The following is a 20,362-nucleotide window of genomic DNA, read 5'->3' on the forward strand; positions in this document are numbered from 1 at the left end:
CAGAACTGTGAGAGAATAAATTTCTATTGTTTTAGGCCACCAAGTTTATGGTAATATGTTAATGATAGTCCTAGGACATTTTTAAAAATATACTTTATTTTTTAGAATAGTTCATGATTTCTTGAAAGATTGAAAAGCTAGTGTAGTAAGTTCCTATATACCCTGCAGCCAGTTTCCCCTACTATTAACATCTTCCATGAGTATAGTGTAGTTGTTAAAATTAATGAACTAACATTGATAATATAAAAGAAAAATAAAATCTCAGGACCCTCTAAATTTACCATGCCAAGGGGGAAATTAAGCTCTGGAGACTGAATCATGAAGCATGTTTGCAATTAGATTATAGATTAACTCTCTCTTCCTCATTGTTCTTGTTCTGTAAATGACTAGAAGAGACCAGAGACCAGACCTTTATCCACTTACAATTACTGATCTTTGTTACAGAATAACTGCCTCCTTTACTGTTCAATACCTCACTCAGACCAGATGGTGCAAAAGACCTGATAACTACGAGAATCTCCGTGTGAAATGTTAAATATACCTCTGAAAATAGGTAATTGGAAATCTAAGCTGTTGGAACTCTAAATTACTTTGAACCTTAAAGAAATGTGAGGTTATGGGGCCTGAGTCACGTGACAGGCAGCTGTAACCTTTCTTGCTCTGATTATAGATTAGCCTTCCTCACCTACATTGTTTTCTAAAATGTTATATATTACTAAAGGACACTAGGGAAGACCCCTTCCCTCTTCCCTGTTGATCTTTATTATACATTAACTTCCTATTATCTTTCTCACAAAAAGGCTTTATGGTTATCACATTGTCTTCAGATGGAATATTAAATATACTCTTTTAAACTGGAAAGGAAATGAAAACATCTGTACGGAAAACAAAATGAACTATAACTAATTAAATGTTTATAACTCATAAAGCAGCCTTGTATAGAAAATGTTATATATAATCCTACTCCATTTTCTGCCTATATATGCAAGAACTTTTAACTTCAGAGCACTGACACCATTTCTCTGGAGTCTGTGTCTTTTAAATAGCCGTTCCCAGCTTTTCACTTTAATAAACTCTTTATAACTGGATTCTGATCCATTCGATTGTTTCAGCTTGACATGCCTTTCCTGAAAGAAAAATACCACCTCAACAAATCAGATCATTGTGACTATACATTAAGCCTAACATAGAAAGATGCTGAAATTCTGCTAAACTTCCCTAAACTTTGTGAATATGAGTAATAACTTCTATACTTTGGAACACTGACTTCCATTCTTTAGAATCTGTGCTTCCCAAGAAGCCTGGCTTCAAACTTTGCACTTGAATCAACTCTGTTTAAACTAGATTCTGAGTCAGACATGGTGGATCACGCCTGTAGTCCCACCACTTTGGGAGGCTGTGGCAGACGGATCACCTGAGGTCAGGAGTTTGAGACCAGCCTGGCCAACATGGTAAATCCCGTCTCTACTAGAAATACAAAAAAAAAAAAAAAAAAGGTTAATCAGGCAATCCCAGCTACTTGGGTGGCTGAGGCAGAATTGTTTGAACTCGGAAGGCAGAGATTATAGTGAGCCAAGATCACACCATTGCACTCCAGCCTGGGCAACAGAGTGAGACTCGCCTAATGTCTTTTTTATGCTCCAAGATCCCATCCAGGATGCTGCTGAGGTGTAGAAAATGATTCCCCAGCCTATGGGGCTTGGGCATGCTAAGTGCTTTTGAAAATTGAAAGGCCTCAGAAACAAGGTCCTGTCTAACCTTGTGTTGTTTCCCCAGCCCACTTCCCCTCCCAGGACAGGAAGGGACTCTCTCTGGAGTTTCCTCATCTGTTCAAAAAAAGTGTCTTACAGAAAAAGAAAAAAAGAAAAAAAAAAAAAAAAGCACACCATTGCCTTCTATCTGCTTCCTAAAATCTCATTATCTATTGCAGAAAAAAGACAAGAATGCAACCACACCTGGACAGACTTGTTTTTAACAAGATAATTCCTGCCTCTGGAGCTCAGAGAAAAGTTCAAAGAAAATCCTTTACAAGTTAATTACTGTTTCCCAGTCCATCTGTTCTCCCTAATAGTCATTTACTGCCCCTCAAAGAATTGCCTATATCCCCCAGTGCCTCTCTCCCCTATGAAAAAGGGTATATAAGCTGTACCCCATTGGAAGATTGGGGAAATCACTTTGTGATTCCACCACATTAATACATTTGTATGCCTTTTCTCCTATTAATCTGCCTTTCATCAATTGATTTTCAGCAAACCTTCAGAGCAAAGGGCAAAGGGGAAGTTTTCCCCTGGCCTCTATAATACCACATTACATTTGGTTGCCCTGTCTCCTCAAACCTTTGCATGTTTTTGACCCATCAATGAAAACACCTTTGCAAATATTATGACAGTGAGAGAACACTACCATGACTCATCGCCTCTTGCTTCTAGTCTCACAGGCTGGCTGTCTTCACTCATTCCTGGGCATAGACCAAGCTAATCATGGGAAAATTTTAGTATATAGTTTAATTATTTAAATAAGGATCATAATAGTCCTTCCCTAAAACTGACCCCTGCCTTGCTCAGAGACCAAAGCTGGCTTTGTAAAATTAATGAAAGTTTATGACCTTAGGATTGTGGGAGGGATCTGAATTCTGCTAAAATGTAGGCATAGCTTCTGTATTCCCTTACTGCTCAGGAGTGGAGTCATGTGGCCAGAGGTCACAAGATTTGTGACTTCCCCACTTGCTCCTATAGATAGTGTCACTATTGTAGAACCTAAGATTGGTCTTCTGAGATGTTTTTCAGATTTTTGCAGTCTGGCAACTGACTGATCCCACCCAGACCCGTGACTCATGACTCAACCGGTTCTACAGCTCTCACTCAGAGGCGGACACAGCTCACAAGGATCGTTTTCCACACCCCTATGATTTCATTTCCACCCAATCAGCAGCACCCATTCCCTATTCCCCTGCCCACCAAATTATCCATGTAAACCCTAGCCTCTGAGTTCTTGGTGAGACTGATATGAGTAATAACTCCAGCCCTTCCATTTGGCTAGCTCCACGTTAATTAAACTCTTTCTCTACTGCAATACTGCAGTCTCAGTGAACCGGTTTTGTCGGTGCAACAGGCAGGAAGAACCCATCAGGGGATTACACGAATTCAATATCCAAGAATTATTCTAAGGAAATAATCATAGGTGTGTGTAAAGATTAAGCCACAATGATGTTCACTGAGGCATTGCTTAAAAACTATTGAGAAACCAAAATAGTTTTTGCTTTTGGGGGTTATATCAATCCTTATTTGCCACTAGAAGTTAAAACTGAGAGGTCAAGAATATATTAATTCATTTAAAGACAATAATGAAAAATACATCTTTATGAAGTTAAGATGTATTTTTCATTTTTCATCCAAAATGAAAAACAGTTGATGAGAAGAGCCACATTATTTTACATTTTTGCATATCTATTTGAATGTTTAAAAAAGTAAGTAAATAGAAGAGAACTTAGTTTTCATATCTGCATTCAATCTGCTGCAAAATCACATGTCATGTAGCCTCTGGAAAACTCCACTGTTGACCTGTGAGAGTATGAGAGTAATAAATGCAATAACATCTCAGAATTATTATGGAAATAGTTTTGACCTAGCAGACCCCCTGAAAGGTCACAGAGTTTCTGGGTGATACTTTGAGAAATGCTGGCTTAATACAACAAAAAGTTTAAAACAACATAAAAATTTCAAATAATCAAAGATATTATAAATGACCCTCAATACTATTAAATGAGAATAAACACAATTCTTATTAACTAAATCATATGCATATTTTTGTCTTTTTATTCTCTTATTATGCTGGCAGAATTACCCCTTCTCCTGCTAAGAATAATCCTTTGTTTCTGCCTTTCTCCTCCAGCTTGTTAGATGACTCTCCCTCTCACTTCATTCCAACTGTTCCCTTAGATATTTTCCTTCTAGAAACACTTAAGCCTCCCGAGAGTTTCTCATCATTAAAAAAAAAAAAAAAAAAAAATCAGCCCTTTCTGTCTACTTCTGTCTCTTTCCTCTTTCCATTAACAGAGAGGATTTTTTCTTCTTTTTACCTCCCTGCTTTCTAAATTCACAGTCTAGTGATTAGGTGTTCAGATTTTGTTTTTCGGTAAACTAATTACACATTCTGTTTTGGAATTTGCTTCTTAAATATTTATATGTCATTACATGTAAATTACATTATTTTTTAAACTGTTATATGGTGCTTCATTAAATTGATGTACCAATATTAAATCTATTTCCTCTTGATGAACATTTCAATTTTCCTAACTTTCTGCTATTAGAAAAAACATGAATAGGTATGGCATATATATTATTATGTTATTCATTTATATGTAAATGAATTTATATAAAATATAAATTTAAATTAATTTATATGGTTTTTTTTTTTTTTTTTTTTTTTTTTTTTTTTTTTGAGGCGGAGTCTCGCTCTGTCGCCCGGACTGGAGTGCAGTGGCCGGATCTCAGCTCACTGCAAGCTCCGCCTCCCGGGTTTACGCCATTCTCCTGCCTCAGCCTCCCGAGTAGCTGGGACTACAGGCTCCCGCCACCTCGCCCGGCTAGTTTTTTGTATTTTTTAGTAGAGACGGGGTTTCACCGTGTTAGCCAGGAAGGTCTCGATCTCCTGACCTCGTGATCCACCCGTCTCGGCCTCCCAAAGTGCTGGGATTACAGGCTTGAGCCACCGCGCCCGGCCTAATTTATTAAAAATTTAGGCCGGGCGCGGTGGCTCAAGCCTGTAATCCCAGCACTTTGGGCCTAATTTATTAAAAATTTAGGCCGGGCGCGGTGGCTCAAGCCTGTAATCCCAGCACTTTGGGAGGCCGAGACGGGCGGATCACGAGGTCAGGAGATCGAGACCATCCTGGCTAACACGGTGAAACCCCGTCTCTACTAAAAAATACAAAAAACTAGCCGGGCGAGGTGGCGGGAGCCTGTAGTCCCAGCTACTCGGGAGGCTGAGGCAGGAGAATGGCGTAAACCCGGGAGGCGGAGCTTGCAGTGAGCTGAGATCCGGCCACTGCACTCCAGTCCGGGCGACAGAGCGAGACTCCGCCTCAAAAAAAAAAAAAAAAAAAAAAAAAATTTACTTTAAGTTCTGGGATATATGTGCAAAATGTGCAGGTTTGTTACATAGGTTTACATGTGCCATGATGGCTTTTTGCTCCTATCAACCTGTCATCTAGATTTTAAGCCTCACATGCATTAGATATTTGTCCTAATGCTTTCCCTCCCCTTGCCTCCCACCCCGCAACAGACCCCGGTGTGTGATGTTCCCCTCCCTGTGTCTGACTTCAAACCATACTACAAGGCTACAGTAACCAAAACAGCATGGTACTGGTGCCAAAACAGATATATAGACCAATGGAAAAGAACAGAGACCTCAGAAATAACACCACACATCTACAACCATCTGATCTTTGACAAACCTGACCAAAACAAGCAATGGGGAAGGGATTCCCTATTTAATAAATGGCGCTGGAAAAACTGGCTAGCCATATGCAGAAAACAGAAACTGGACTCCTTCCTTACACCTTTACAAAGATTAACTCAAGATGGATTAAAGACTTAAATGTAAAACCCCAAACCATATAAACCTTAGAAGAAAACCTAGGCAATATCATTCAGGACATAGGTGTAAATTTTATATATATATGTGCATACTTATTATTATTATTATTATTATTGAGACAGCGTTTTGCTCTTTTTGCCCAGACTGGCATGCAATGGCGTGATCTCAGCTCACTGCAACCTTCGCCTCCCAGGTTCAAGCAATTCTCCTGTTTCAGCCTCCTGAGTAGCTGGGATTACAGGCACGCACCCCCATACCTGGCTAATTTTTTGTATTTTTCGTAGAGACGGGGTTTCACCATGTTGGCCAAGCTGGTCTCAAACTCCTGACCTCAAGTGATCCACCCACCTCGGCCTCCCAAAGTACTGGGATTACAGGCGTAAGCCACTGCACCTAGCCCATACTTTTTAAGTATTATGGCACAGGTCTAGAAATTGAACTACTGGGATCAAAGAGTACGAACATTTCAAATGTTAGTGAATATTGGCAAATTCTCTCCTAGGAGTTGGTATCAATTTATATTCCCACCAAAATCTTAATTATGGCTGGACTTCTTGAGAGAGCTGTCTATAGCAATTCTCACTGTTACACTTCCCCAGTCACTTGATTCACTCCTCAGTGCATTTAATCTGGCTTCTGTCTGAACCACTCCACTGAAATTGCTCTTGCCAAAAGTGACTAACACACCCTCCTAGTTTCTAAATCCAGGGGAAGCTTTTCAGTCCTCTTCCTATGTGATGTAGCTGAATGCCCTCTCCTTTTCTAATGGTTCTCTTCCCTTTTGTGACACCAGACATTCCTGCTTTTCCTCCTATGTCTTGGTCTTCTGGTCAGGGGCTTTAGGTGTTTATTCTTCTTACTCAGGTTCAGTCTGGGCCTCATCTTCTCACTCCAAACCCTTTCTCGGATCTACCTCATTCTGCTGCATGGTCTTATTGTCATCTAAACATCAGTGCTCCCAAAGTCAGCCCTTTCTCCTAAACCTGAGATTCACTTCATACCAGACCTGCCAACTGGCATGCTCCACAGCAATCTCCACATTCCAAAGCTAACCTCTTCATTCCTCACTGCAACATACACCCCAACTTGATTTCCTTCTTATGTTTCCTTTCTCATCATCTGTCCACCATCTATACCACCATCTATACCACCATCTATACAGATGAACTTCAATCTTCTGTCCCTCACTCCCTTCTCTCTCTATGCTCAAAGACCCCATCATCCATATCCAGTTAATCACAAGTCCTATTGATTCTACCTCCAAAATATTTTTGTTTTCAGTATAGCAGTGTCAGGGGCATGTGAACCAGAGCAACCGTATCTTGAACAGGAGCTGGTAAAATGAGGCTGAGACCTACTGGGCTGCATTTCCAGATGGTTAAGGCATTCTAAGTCACAGGATGAGATAGGAGGTGGGCATAAAATACAGGTTATAAAGACCTTGCTAATAAAACAATTTGCAGTAAAGAAGCCGGCTAAAAACCACAAACCAAGATGACGAGAGGGGGACCTCTGGTTGCCCTCACAGCCACAATCCCACCAGCGCCATGACAGTTTACAGATGCCTTGGCAACATCAGGAAGTTGCCCTATATGGTCTAAAAGGTGAGGCATGAATGCCTCAACAACACCCCTTGTTTAGCATATAATCAAAAATAACCATAAAAATGGGAAACCAGCAGCCCTCAGGGCAGCTCTGTCTATGGAGTAGCCATTCTCTTATTCCTTTACTTTCTTAATAAATTTGCTTTCACTTTACTCTATGGATTCTCCCTGAATTCTTTTTTGCATAAGATATAAGAACCTTCTCTTGGGGTCTGGATCCAGACTCCTTTCCTGTAACAACTTTTTCCATCCCCACTGCACTACCTTACTTCTGATCAACAGCATCTCTTTACCAGATAACTGCATCCACTTAAACATTCATCTAGTATTAAAAGCAAATCCACCCAAGTCACCCTCTGGCTTACTATACTTCAGTGACTTCTCATTATGCTTAGAAGAAAAAGCTGCAGGAATCTGCTGATCTCTCTAATCTCATGTCACTTCACCCTCCTCTCTGGCTCCTCTGGGGCTCAGTGGCATCCTTGCTCTGCCTTTCACAAATGGGATTTCTTGACAGGGATCTTCTCCTGACTTCTTCAAATCCCAGTTCAAACCTCATTTTTTCAGATGATCTTCCCTAGGACCATATCTAAAGTAGGTGCCCAGTCACTCTCTCTAACATCACCAAAGTATTCTTTTTTTTTTTTTTTTTTTTTTTTTTTTTTACCATATCTCAAAGTGTAAATATTTGGTTTAAACATCTACAATTATCTATCATTGTACCCAGCCTTCCCGACCCTGGGGTGTGGGTTTCTTTCCATGGGCCCCCACTAGCTCTCTTTACCCACCGCTGAGTTATAGCTGTCAAGGGTATCCAAATCCTAAACCCTGAAACCTGTGAATTTTACTTTATAAGACAAAAGGGATTTTGCTTTTTGGCAAAATCTTGAAATAGGGAGATGATCCTGGCTTTTTCAAGTGAAACCTAAATGTAATGACAAGTGTTCTTAAAGAGTGAGAGAGAGGGACATCTTATTACAGTTGAAAGAAAGCATACAATCAAGGAAACAAAAATTTAAAGATGCTATGCTGCTATCTTTATGATGGAGAAAGGGGCCAGGAGCCAAAAATAATGCCAGGAATGCAGCTCTAGACCCTGAAAAGTCAAGGAAACTGATTGTCACCTCAGAACCTCCAAAAGGAATAACCAGCCCTACCGACCTTGACTTTTGCCCAGTGAAACTGATTTTGGACTTTTGGTCTCCAGAACTGGAAGAGAAGAAAGTTGTGTTGTTTTAAGCCACTAAGTTTGTGGTAATTTGTTGTAGCAGCAACAGAAAACTAAAACACCACTCCCTATCACAGTTTTAACTCCCTATCTTGCAACTGTCCCTATCCCCCACAAGACTGTAAACTCTTTTTAGAGACAGGTTCTCACTGTGCCGCCCAGACTGGAATGAAGTGGTGCAATCATAGCTTATTGCAGCCTCAAACTCCTGGACTCAAGTGATGTCTTTTCACTCCTAAACCCAGCCTCAGTCTCTCAAAGTGCTAAGATTAAAATGTGAGCCACCACACCCAAACTTTCTATAAGCCTAGCAGAGTACCTATCAACAAATGTGCTCAATTGATATGTCTTGAATATTGCTAAATAAATTACGGCATACCTACCGATATGGTTTGACTGTGTCCCCACCGAAATCTCATCTTGAATTGTAGCTCCCATAATCCCCGTGTGTCATGGGAGGGAACTGGTGGGAGATAATCGAATCACGGCGGCAGTTACTCCCGTGCTATTCTTGTGATAGTGAGTAAGCTCTCACCTGATCTGATGGTTTCATAAGGGGCTTCCGCAGCACTCGGCACCCATTCTGTCTCCTGCCACCCTGTGAAGAGGTGTCTTATGCCACGATTGTAAGTTTCCTGAGGCCTCCCCAGCCACTCTTAATTGTCAGTTAAACCTCCTTCTTTTGTAAATTACCCAGTCTCTAGTATGTCTTTATTAGCAGCATGAAAACAGACTAATATGGTAAATTTGTACCAGGAGCAGGGCACTGCTACAAAGATACCTGAAAATGTGGAAGCAACTTTGGAACTGGGTAACAGGCAGAGGCTGAAACAGTTTTGAGGGCTCAGAAGAAGACAGGAGAATGTGAGAAACTTTAGAACTTCCCAGAGTCTTGGAGGGCTCAGAAGACAAGATTTGGGAGAGTTTGGAACTTCCCAGAGATTTGTTGAACAGCTTCAACCAAAATGCTGATAGTGATATGGACAATAAAGTCCAGGCTGAAGTGGTCTCAGATGGAGATGAGGAATTTGTTGGGAACTGGAGCAAAGGTGACTCTTGTTATGCTTTAGCAAAAAGACTGACAGTATTTTGCCCGTGCCCTGGAAATGTGTAGAACTTTGAACTTGAGAGAGATGATTTAGGGTTTATGGTGGAAGAAATTCCTAAGCAGCAAAGCATTCAAGAGGTGACAGAGCATAAAAGTTTGGCAAATTCACTGCCTGATGATGCAGTAGAAAAGAAAACCCATTTTCTGTGGAGAAAGTCAAGTGGCTGCAGAAATTTGCAAAAGTAACAAGAAGCTAAATGTTAATCACCAAGACAATATGGAAAATGTCTCCAGGGCAGGTCAGAGACCTTTACAGCAGCCCCTCCCATCACAGGCCCAGATGCCTAGGAGGGAAAAATGATTTCCTGAGCTGAGTTCAGGACCCCCATGCTGTGTGCAGCCTAGGGACTTGATGCCCTGAGTTCCAGCTTCTCCAGCCATGGCTAAGAGGGACCGAGGCACAGCTCAAGCTGTGGCTTCAGAGGGTGCAAGTTCCAAGCCTCGGCAGCTTTCATGTGGTGTTGGGCCTGCAGGTGTGCAGAAGTCAAGAACTGAGGTTTGGGAACATCTGCCTAGATTTCAGAGGATGTATGGAAAGGCCTGGATGTCCAGGCAGAAGTTTGCTGCAGTAGGGGAGCTCTCATGGAGAAACTCTGCCAGGGCAGTGAGGAAGGGAAATGTGGGGTTGACACCCCCACACAGAGTTCCCACTGGGGCACTGCCTAGAGGAAATGTGAGAAGATGGCCACTGTCTTCCAGACGTGTGGAATGATAGACCCACTGACCCACTGACAGCTTGCACCTTGCACCTGGAAAAGCCACAGACACTCAATGCCAGGCCATGAAAGCAGCCAGGAGTGGGTTGTACCTTGCCAAGCCACAGGGGCAGAGCTACTGTGGCCGTGGGAGCCCATCTCTTACATCAGCATGACCTGGATATGAGACATGGAGTCAAAGGAGATTATTTTGGAGCTTTAAGATTTAATTACTGCCTCTTTGGATTTCAGACTTGCATGGGGTGTGTAACTCCTTTGTTTTGGCCACTTTCTCCCATTTGGAATGGGTGCATTTAATCAATGCCTGTACCTCCATTGTATCTAGGAAGTAACTAACTTGTTTGTGATTTTACAGGCTCATAGGTAGAAGGGATTTGCCTTGTCTCAGATGCAACTTTGGACTTGGACTTTTGAGTTAATGCTAGAATGAGTTAAGATTTGAGGGACTGTTGGAAGGGCATGACTGTGTTTTAGAATGTGAGGACATGAGATCTGGGAGGGGCCAAGTGCAGAATGATATGGTTTGGTTTTGTCTCCACCCAAATCTCATCTTGAATTGTAGTTCCCACACACCCCATGTGTCACAGGAGGGACCGGGTGGGAGATAATTCAATCATGGGGGCAGTTACCCCCATGCTATTGTCATGATAGTGAGTAAGTTCTCACGAGATCTGAGGGCTTTATAAGGGGCTTCCCCCTTCCCTGGACACTCTTTCTTCTCCTTCTTGCCACCATGTGAAGGACATGTTTGTTTCTCCTTCCACTATGATTATAAGTTTCCTGAGGCCTCCCTAGCCATGCTGAATGGTAAGTCAATTAAACCTCTTCCCTTTATAAATTACCCAGTCTCAGTTATGTCTTTATTAGCAGCATGAGAATGGATTAATACACCTACATAATAGAATATTTATATATCCTTAACATGGAATTATAGAAAAAATATCTAATGTCATTAAAAAGTGAGCAGAATATATTTAGTGAAAAGTATGAGTTTCCAAAAAAACATATTCACTATGATTCAAAATGTATAAATTATATATGTACTATGTGTAGCATATACAAAAAATTTAGTAGCAGTCTCTAGATGTTGAGACTGTAATCATTTTATCTTAACCTTTTAAACTATCTGTACTTAAATTTGTTTCTGCAATGAACAGATATTTGTTTTGTAATAGAAAAATATGATGCTTTGAAAAGAATGCTCTTTTCAAAGAGCATCAATAACATAATACTGACCATGCATCAATAACATAATACTGCTCTTAAAATGGTGAACTCTTGCACAGGGATGAAATTAGTAGCTTCTTCATGGAGAGAAATAATCAAACCTATTATTGCTAACATTTTCAGATGAATTATTTAATAATTAGTATTCCTTTACCAGAAGGCAAAAAACAAAAGTCTTCAACTGAAGTGATTTAAAGAGCTTCCCTCTCTTTGCTGATATCTCTTGTGCATGTGTAAAATAATTATTAGGGAAGAGCACTAATGCACTTCAGAGTCCTCAAGTAACAGCCCTATTTGGCAGCCATTAAAGGAGTTAGGCTTCTAGAAGTCCACCAGTAGGACTAAGACAGAGCTGAAGCTCCAGAAAACAAGAAAGCCATTGCATCATCTGCCAGGTAAGAGAAGAAGGCTTCAGATTCCAAAGGAAATAATATCACAATTGCTGTTCCTCACACTGGCAAAACCCTTCACTAACTGTAACTATTTCCCATATGGAAAAACCAGATCTCCTTTTCTTTCTTTTTTATTTCCTGTCCCAAACCACAGCCCCTCTCTCTCACTGCTTCTCCCTGAGAATAGATGCAAGATTCCATGTGCCCTGTTTTAATAAAAAAAAATACTGAGCAATTAGATACAATGTTCTGGGCTTTCCAATCATATCATGGGCAGAACCTGTGCTTTTCTCAGGTCAGGGCTCCAAAGAAAACTCCACTTCACTAATCAAAGAACTCTTGTGGACACAAGACTGCAGTCTGACGCAGCTAATGCCCAACTCAAGCTAGATGGGGCAGAGGCAGCATGACTGGATTTTCCCCCAGGAGAAGAAAATTTGACTATTTCTATCAATTACCAATCATAGTAACATAACTCTTTGATTGTTTGAACAGAGAGAAAAGTACAAAGGGTACTTTTCTTTGAGGAATTTCTAATAGCTGTTCTTAAAAAACCAAGTGGCATATGTAATGTATTTGCTTTGTGAAGCTTTCAGTTATCTTTTAAAAAAATGCATTGTTCTTACTGATTTATGATGTGGTTAGAGAGTAAGCATGTGGCTTAAATGATCAGGTGTTCTGATTGTTCAGAAAGGATATAAATAGATTGATGTATCATGGAATCATTTTCCTGCACTTTACTAATCTGAAATATTGTTCCATCCTGTTGACCTTGTATTTTTGCATGATTGATTGACTGATTGACTGATTTTGAGATAGAGTCTCACTCTGCCACCCAGGCTGGAGTGTAGTGGCACAATCTGGGCTCACTGCAACCGCTGCCTCCTGGGTTCAAGTGATTCTCATGCCTCAGTACCCCAAGTAACTGGGACCATAGGCACATGCCACCATGCCTGGCTAATTCTTGTATCTTTAGTAGAGACAGGGTTTTGCCATGTTGGCCAGGCTGGTCTCAAACTCCTGACCTCAGGTGATCTGCCAGCCTTGGCCTCCCAAAGTGCTGGGATTACAGGCATGAGGCACCATGCCTGGCTAGATTTATTAAGATAAATCTGAGTAACCGTGTGTTCTGGATTTTCAAAGAGAGACCTTATTCTTTGCACAAGCTGTCAAACCTTAATTTTTGTCTTACTGAAATGGAGTAAGAACCATACCAATTTCTATACCATTTCCATATCATAGCTATGAGTGTTTTGAAAGTTCTTTTTATGGCTGCAATGTCCTCCCCATTAACTTTTCATTCAATGAGTTTGCAGTGATTCATATGTCATGTCTGGTCTGGATGAAAGCATTTTTGAGCCTTAATACAGACTGTCTTCAGGGACTCAGAGAAAACCTCTTGTATGTTTGCATCCAGGTAAACTTAAATTTTGGCATGATTATATTTCAATTCAGTGACAATATACAAAAATGCACCCTTAGATATTTTTGAATTTAAAAATAATAAAGTATTTGGTATGTTAATATAGAAAAATATAATACCAGTGATTGAACTATAGTGAATTTAGTACCTCTTACAGGAAAATTTTCCTTCAAGAAAAGCCAACCTATCCTTTGAGACTGTAAATTTTTCACTTGAAAACACTGTGGAAATTCCCAATGGGATAGTAGATAAATAAGGATGTAAAAGTAGGGGCTTATGGAATCCTCAGCACACTCTGCTAAGAAAGACACACACACAATTGCCTTACACAGCATTATCCACATTGTTAGGTTTCATGACTTCTCGCTGATGTACCCCCCTCCCCAACAAGAAATGTAATGATTATATTTACTATTTACTCATTCCAGAATTGATAGTGAATACTGTGCATATGCCAGGCACTGCTCTAGAGAGTAGAAATGCAATGAAAAATATAAAATTCCTATCTTCAAGGTATTTATATTCTAGGAGGAGAGACTGGCCATACAGAAACATTGTCTTTTGTCAGAAAGGTTGGAATGTATGAGAATGTATCCAAGTGAGTAAGAGATTTTGTTAGATAGTGATTCATGTTATGAAGAAACCAACTTAGAATAATAAGTTTCAGATGGATTAGGGGAAGAAGGACCTACTTTAGGTTAAAAAATTGTTAGAATACTTTATTTAAAAGCAAGCCCTGAAAGATTCTCCCAATGAAGAGAAGGAGCATGCCAAGTAAAGATTTGGAGGAGGAGGAGCTCTTAAGGGAAAACAACAGCCAATGTTCTAATGGGGGATTAGCTTCCCATGTTTAAGGGACCAAAAGGAGGCCAGTGTGATTGGAACAAGCAGTTAAAGGACTCAAGAGACATAGGTTCTAGGAATGCAAATAAAACATAATCCTTGCCCCAGGGATCTTAGCCTATTGAAGAAAATTAAAATGCAATGTAAAAGATTAGTTGGGCTGCAATGAGCTCCTGGAGGAAGCAGCAAGTAACTTGTCTCTGGGATTATGGGAGTGTCTTTTGGGTTTGGAATGATGACTCAGACTTCCTCAGGTACATGAAAGAGGAGGAAAAAGTGGCATTGCAGGTAAAGTTTACAGCATGTGCAAGACAATAACGCAAGAAAGACCTAGTAACCTGGTGCAGCTGAAGCAGAATAGTGTGCAGAAGCCAAAATAGAACACGGCCTTTGGTGAAGAGTTTGGATTTCATGTTATGTGTAATGGAAGCCATCAATCAAGAGAAACGATATGGTGTTGTCTGATTTATGTGTTTGAAGATCACTAAGGCTGCTGTGTAGAGGATGAACAGTGAGGGACAAGAGCAGGGAGAGCCATTTAAGAGACTGCTCCATAGATGATGCCTCCTCCGTCAGGGGAAGGAATGGTCAGATTTCAAAAGCAGAACTGGTAAGATTTCAGAAGTTTCTTAAATTACTTATTAATAAGTGCCCAGCAATTCAGTGCTAGGCTTCCTCCATCTTTCTAAGATAGAGCTTATTGGCCGGGCGCGGTGGCTCAAGCCTGTAATCCCAGCACTTTGGGAGGCCGAGACGGGCGGATCATGAGGTCAGGAGATCGAGACCATCCTGGCTAACACGGTGAAACCCCGTCTCTACTAAAAAATACAAAAAACTAGCCGGGCGTGGTGGCGAGCGCCTGTAGTCCCAGCTACTCAGGAGGCTGAGGCAGGAGAATGGCGTAAACCTGGCAGGCGGAGCTTGCAGTGAGCTGAGATCCGGCCACTGCACTCCAGCCTGGGCGACAGAGCAAGACTCCGTCTCAAAAAAAGAAAAAAAAAAAGATAGAGCTTATCATGCCATATCAGTGTAAACTTCAAACGTCCCAAATATTCATAGGATAGAGGCCAATCTCTGTATTGCAAAACTCCTTAAAGTTATATTATATATTATCTATTATATAATATATATTTATTTATATATAACTGCTAACTTTAAGGAGTTTTGCTATGTATATTAGTTATATTATATATTATATACTGTATTAATATATTATATGTTATATATAGTAGTATATATAATAAATATATTATATAATACATTAATATGTTATATATAAACACATTAATAATATCTATTATAAAGGCCAGGCACAGTGGCTTACACATGTGATCCCAGCCCTTTGGGAAGCCGAAGTGAGCAGATCACTTGAGGTCAGGAGTTCGAGACCAATCTGACCAACATGATGAAACCCCATCTCTACTAAAAATGCGAAAATTAGCCAGGCATAGTGGTGTACACCTGTAATTCCAGCTACACAGGAGACCAAGGCACCAGAATTGCTTGAACCTAGGAGGCAAAGGTAGCAGTGAACCATAATCGCACCACTGCACTCCAGCCTGGGCAACAGAGCAAGACTCCATCTCAAAATAATAACATAAATTATATTAATATATAATATGAATACGCCCATTAATTAATAAATATATAATATATATACACAGACATTTTCAGGTTCTACTCCTAATACCACCCTCTCTGTGTCCTAAACTTCAGCTGCACCAGGTTACTAGGTCTTTCTTGCGTTATTGTCTTGCACATGCTGTAAACTTTACCTGCAATGCCACTTTTTCCTCCTCTTTCATGTACCTGAGGAACTCTGAGTCATCATTCCAAACCCAAAAGACACTCCCATAATCCCAGAGACAAGTTACTTGCTGCTTCCTCCAGGAGCTCATTGCAGCCCAACTAATCTTTTACATTGCATTTTAATTTTCTTCAATAGGCTAAGATCCCTGGGGCAAGGATTATGTTTTATTTGCATTCCTAGAACCTATGTCTCTTGAGTCCTTTAACTGCTTGTTGAAATGGATAAATGAATGAGTAAATCTTGCTAAAAATAGTCATTGTATTCATTTGGTGACAGCATATTAGAACCTTCTAGAGAATTATTTAACTACTCTTCACATTGACTGTCGGTTTGAGAGTTGCCAAGAAATGTTTTCACCACTTCTTTTGCGGTCTTATTAACAGCATTTCCTTTCTTCTCACAACCCACACGTGTGATTTCAACACAAGACGACTGATCTTTTTTTCTATAATGCCGTGGTGAATGTGCCACATCCAGTGATGGAGAACCAGCAGAAGGCAAGCAAGACGAGAACCAAGAAGAAAAAGTCCAAATGAAGTAGAACACCACTTTATTGAATGGTATCTGTCTCACGTGGGGCATATGGTTGGCTCAGGTGTATTTGTGTCTGCCAAGGGAGTTCTGACGCATACCGCCTCTTATGGGCTTTCCCTGATCATTTGGGTCATTGCTGGATTTTTTTTCACTGTTTGGGGCTTTACGTTATGCAGAGCCAGGAAGCTCATTCCGAAGTCAGGAGCAAGCTGTACATACATCATGGAAGCCTTCGGTGAATTAATTCTCTCCATCCAAACTTGGTCATCTTTACTCCTCACTGAGCCAACAGGACATGCCATAAAGGCAATTAATCAAAGTTATAAAATATGTCATCACACCACTTTGACCAGACTGTGAGTCCCCATATGAGGCAGTGAATTGGATCTTGGCCACCTGCCTATGTGAATGTAGTACTTTTCCCTTCAGACTCTAATCAAGATTTCATAGGCTTTTTGTTTGTTTGTTTGTTTGTTTTTAGACAGAGTCTTGCTCTGTCGCCCAGGCTGGAGTGCAGTGGTGCAATCTCAGCTCACTACAATCTCTGCCTCCTAATTGCAAGCAATTCTAATGCCCTAGCCTCCCAAGTACCCAAGTAGCTGGGACTACAGACATGCATCACCACACCAGGCTTTTTTTTTTTTTTTTTAAGTAGGGACAGGGTTTTGCCATGTTGGTCAGGCTGGTCTCGAACTCCTGACCTCAAGCAATCTACCTGTCTTGGCCTCCCAAAATGCTAGGACTACAAGCATAAGCCACTGAACCCAGCCCATAGGCTATTTTTAAAGTCCTATCAACCTAATATTTTAAATTGAGCTGTGAGCCACTCTAATTGTGGGAAGCAGCTGTTTCTACTTCTAATAATATTCAATTTTTTAACTTAGAGCCTTTTATCACCCTGAAAGTTGTATTCATTTATTGCAGATTATATTAATTACAAATTTTATTTGGAATTTTATTTTAATTAAATTTTATAAAAAATAATTGGTCACTTCAGGTTCATTCGTCACTAATGGTTTATAGTTAGTGGGTGATGAACCTGGAATGAGAATCTAAATCTTGATAGTTTATTTCTGTTCCATTGCATTTCATTATGAATCATCCATATGTTAAAAACTGTGGGAACATAAAAATAAAGTCTTACTCAATGAGCTAAGACACATATACATAGCTTAAGCAAAAATAAGATTCCATCAGAAATGTATGAATAAGTACTGTAATATTTCAAAGGTGAGACAGAGAATATATGAATTACTTTTAAAAAATAGTTTCTTAGAGAAGGTGACTTAAAGATTGGATTTTGACAAACAAGAAATATTAGGATATATACAAGAGAGCATTTCATGAGCAGAGTGAGCAATCTAACAGTGGGAAGTGGTCAGGAGGGAAGGCATGGCAAAGGGAAATAAGAGCTGTTTTCTATGTGAATGGCACACCTGGAATTGTATTAAACACAAGGTAGCCTTAGTTTTCTCCACATAAGTAGAAGAGAAGCCTGCTGTGGTTCAGCTCAGGTCTTTGGACCTAACTCTGAGATCTCCTTTATGAAAATTTTCAGAGCTCATGGAGCCACTCTAATCATAGGGTAGGGAAGGGTAGGAAAGATAAACTAAGTAGATAAGTTTAAGAACTACTATGCAAAATCTATTTCTTTAGCATATAGAACGTAGTTTCATTTTTTTAAATGTAGATTTAAGAGTTTTATTTTTTAAACAATAGACTTTTGTCCTATTGAAAGTTTTCCATGAACACTGATTCTTGGAATAATGTGTTCCTGTGATGTAATTAGCATAATGTTACATTTCACTTACTATATTCATTTTCTCTATTTATTAACTGCCTAAGTTATATCTTCACGTATGCCAAGGTCTTCACCCTCATCTTAACTAAATCTATGGGTGGCTATTTCAATATTAAAGGTAAGACCAAAAACTAAGTATATGTAAGCAAATAAGCAAAAAATACTCATGGAGTTGTTAAATAAATATTAGTTATATATCAGTGAATATTAACTACTATATTACACAAATATTAACCTATGATATAGTTTTTAGAGACTAAACTAGACTGATTAGTAAATTCTAAGTTAGCTAATATTACAATTTAAAGAAAGGTAAACACCTATGCAAATTTGTGAAGCATTTCATATTTTTGAGGATCATAAAACTACCTATCAAGTACTATGCTTATTACCTTAGTGATGAAATAATCCATACACCGAACCCCTGTGACATGCAATTTACCTAACAAACCTGTACATGTACCCTCAAGCCTAAAATAAAAGTAAAAAAAAAAAAGGCCGGGTGAGGTGGCTTACGCCTGTAAATCCCAGCACTTTGGGAGGCTGAGGTGGGAGGATCCCTTGAGACCCAGCATTTGAGACCAGCCTGAGCAACATCTGAGTTCTATTTGTTGCTCATCTCTATTTTTAAAAACTTTTTAAAAACAAGTATCAGAGCTTACTTAAAAAAAAAAAAGAAAATGTTATGACATGTCAGATGTAGCCACTATTAAATGTCCTAACTATGAAAAAAGTAAATCTATTTAACTTTTCAATTTTCAGTGGCTTTTTGGCACAATTATCTCATTCAATCATCAAAACCAATCTGTAGAATAAGCAAAGCAAGTATTATTCCCACTTTATAGATCAGAAAAGTGAGAATTAAGATGACGTTTTTCCCAAAGTTACCCAGGAAAGCCATTCACTAAACCTTTTGCTTGAAAAATGCTAGCTCTGGGTCTGGCACAATGCTAAGTGCTGGCTATACAAAGACAGACAAGACATACCCCTATCCTTCAGGAACCACAACGCCATCTTGAACATGTCTTCAAAATCTTAGATATGTATAAAACAAACTGCCAAGGTAACAGACTCCGGAAAAGCACTATAACACCAAGTCAGGAAACAGATTCTAATTCAACTCTAGTGGTTTAGATCAGTTTGAAAACATTACTGAAACCATGCCAACTTTGTTTTCTCAACAATTAAATAAAAGTGACCCTGAGGTGAAATTCTTAGGACCTTCCAGTGTCAAAAATTTAATGAACTGTAAAACATTAAGAATTGATACTTGAGGCCAGGCATGGTGGTTCATGTGAGCCTATAATCCCAGCACTTTGGGAGACCAAGGCAGGTGGATCACCTAAGGCCAAGAGTTCGAGACCAGCCTGACGAACATGGTGAAACCCTGTCTCTACTAAAAATACAAAAATGTCCAGGTGTGGTGGCTCATGCCTGTAATCCCAGCACTTTGGGGAACCAAGACGGGCCAATCACTTGAGGTCAGGAGTTCGAGATCACCCTGGCCAATATGGTGAAACCCAATCTCTACTAAAAATACAAAAATTATCCAGGTGTGGTGGCATGACCCTGTAATCCCAGCTACTAGGGAGGCTGAGGCAGAAGAATAACTTGAAACTGGGAGGCGGAGGTTGCAGTGAGCTGAGATCACGCTATTGCACTCCAGCCTGGGTGACAGTGAGACACTGTCTCAAAAAAAAAAAAAGAAAGAAAGAAAGAAAGAGAAAAGTAAGAATTGATACTTGGAGGTCCAAAGTCAAATTTATATCATTGTGGCCAGGTGTGGTGGCTCAAGCCTATAATCCCAGCATTTAGGGAGGCCAAGGTAGGAGGATTACTTGAGCTTAGGAGTTGGAAGGAAGTTACAGGGAGTTATGACTGTGTCACTGCACTCCGGCCTAGGCAACAGACTGAGACTCTGTCTCTAAAAATTAAAATTAAAAAATATTTTTTATCATTGTGTGATGACTATACCATGTCTTATTAGCTTGCTACTTTGGTAAGGTACACACTTTTTAAAAACCATTCTGATAATAGCAGTTGTTTTATTTGTTACTAAATGGTTTAGGCCATGCAAA

The 20,362-nt window shown here is 39.9% G+C and overlaps 1 long non-coding RNA gene across 2 annotated transcripts in view; it reads right to left on the reverse strand.

Annotated features, from left to right (window-relative positions):
- LOC115899574 overlaps positions 1-20,362 on the reverse strand; it is a 92,721-nt gene that overhangs the window by 40,698 nt on the left and 31,661 nt on the right. The window contains exon 1 of one of the 2 annotated variants that reach the window (XR_004059226.1): positions 8,966-9,031. The exons of the other annotated variant lie outside the window; for it this stretch is intronic. This is a non-coding gene — a long non-coding RNA (uncharacterized LOC115899574). Of the gene's footprint in view, positions 1-8,965; positions 9,032-20,362 lie in introns of those variants that run through there. 2 annotated transcript variants of the gene reach the window in all.

The sequence above is a fragment of the Rhinopithecus roxellana genome, chromosome 9 (assembly GCF_007565055.1).
Source record: "Rhinopithecus roxellana isolate Shanxi Qingling chromosome 9, ASM756505v1, whole genome shotgun sequence".
NCBI classification, from domain to species: Eukaryota; Metazoa; Chordata; class Mammalia; order Primates; family Cercopithecidae; genus Rhinopithecus; species Rhinopithecus roxellana.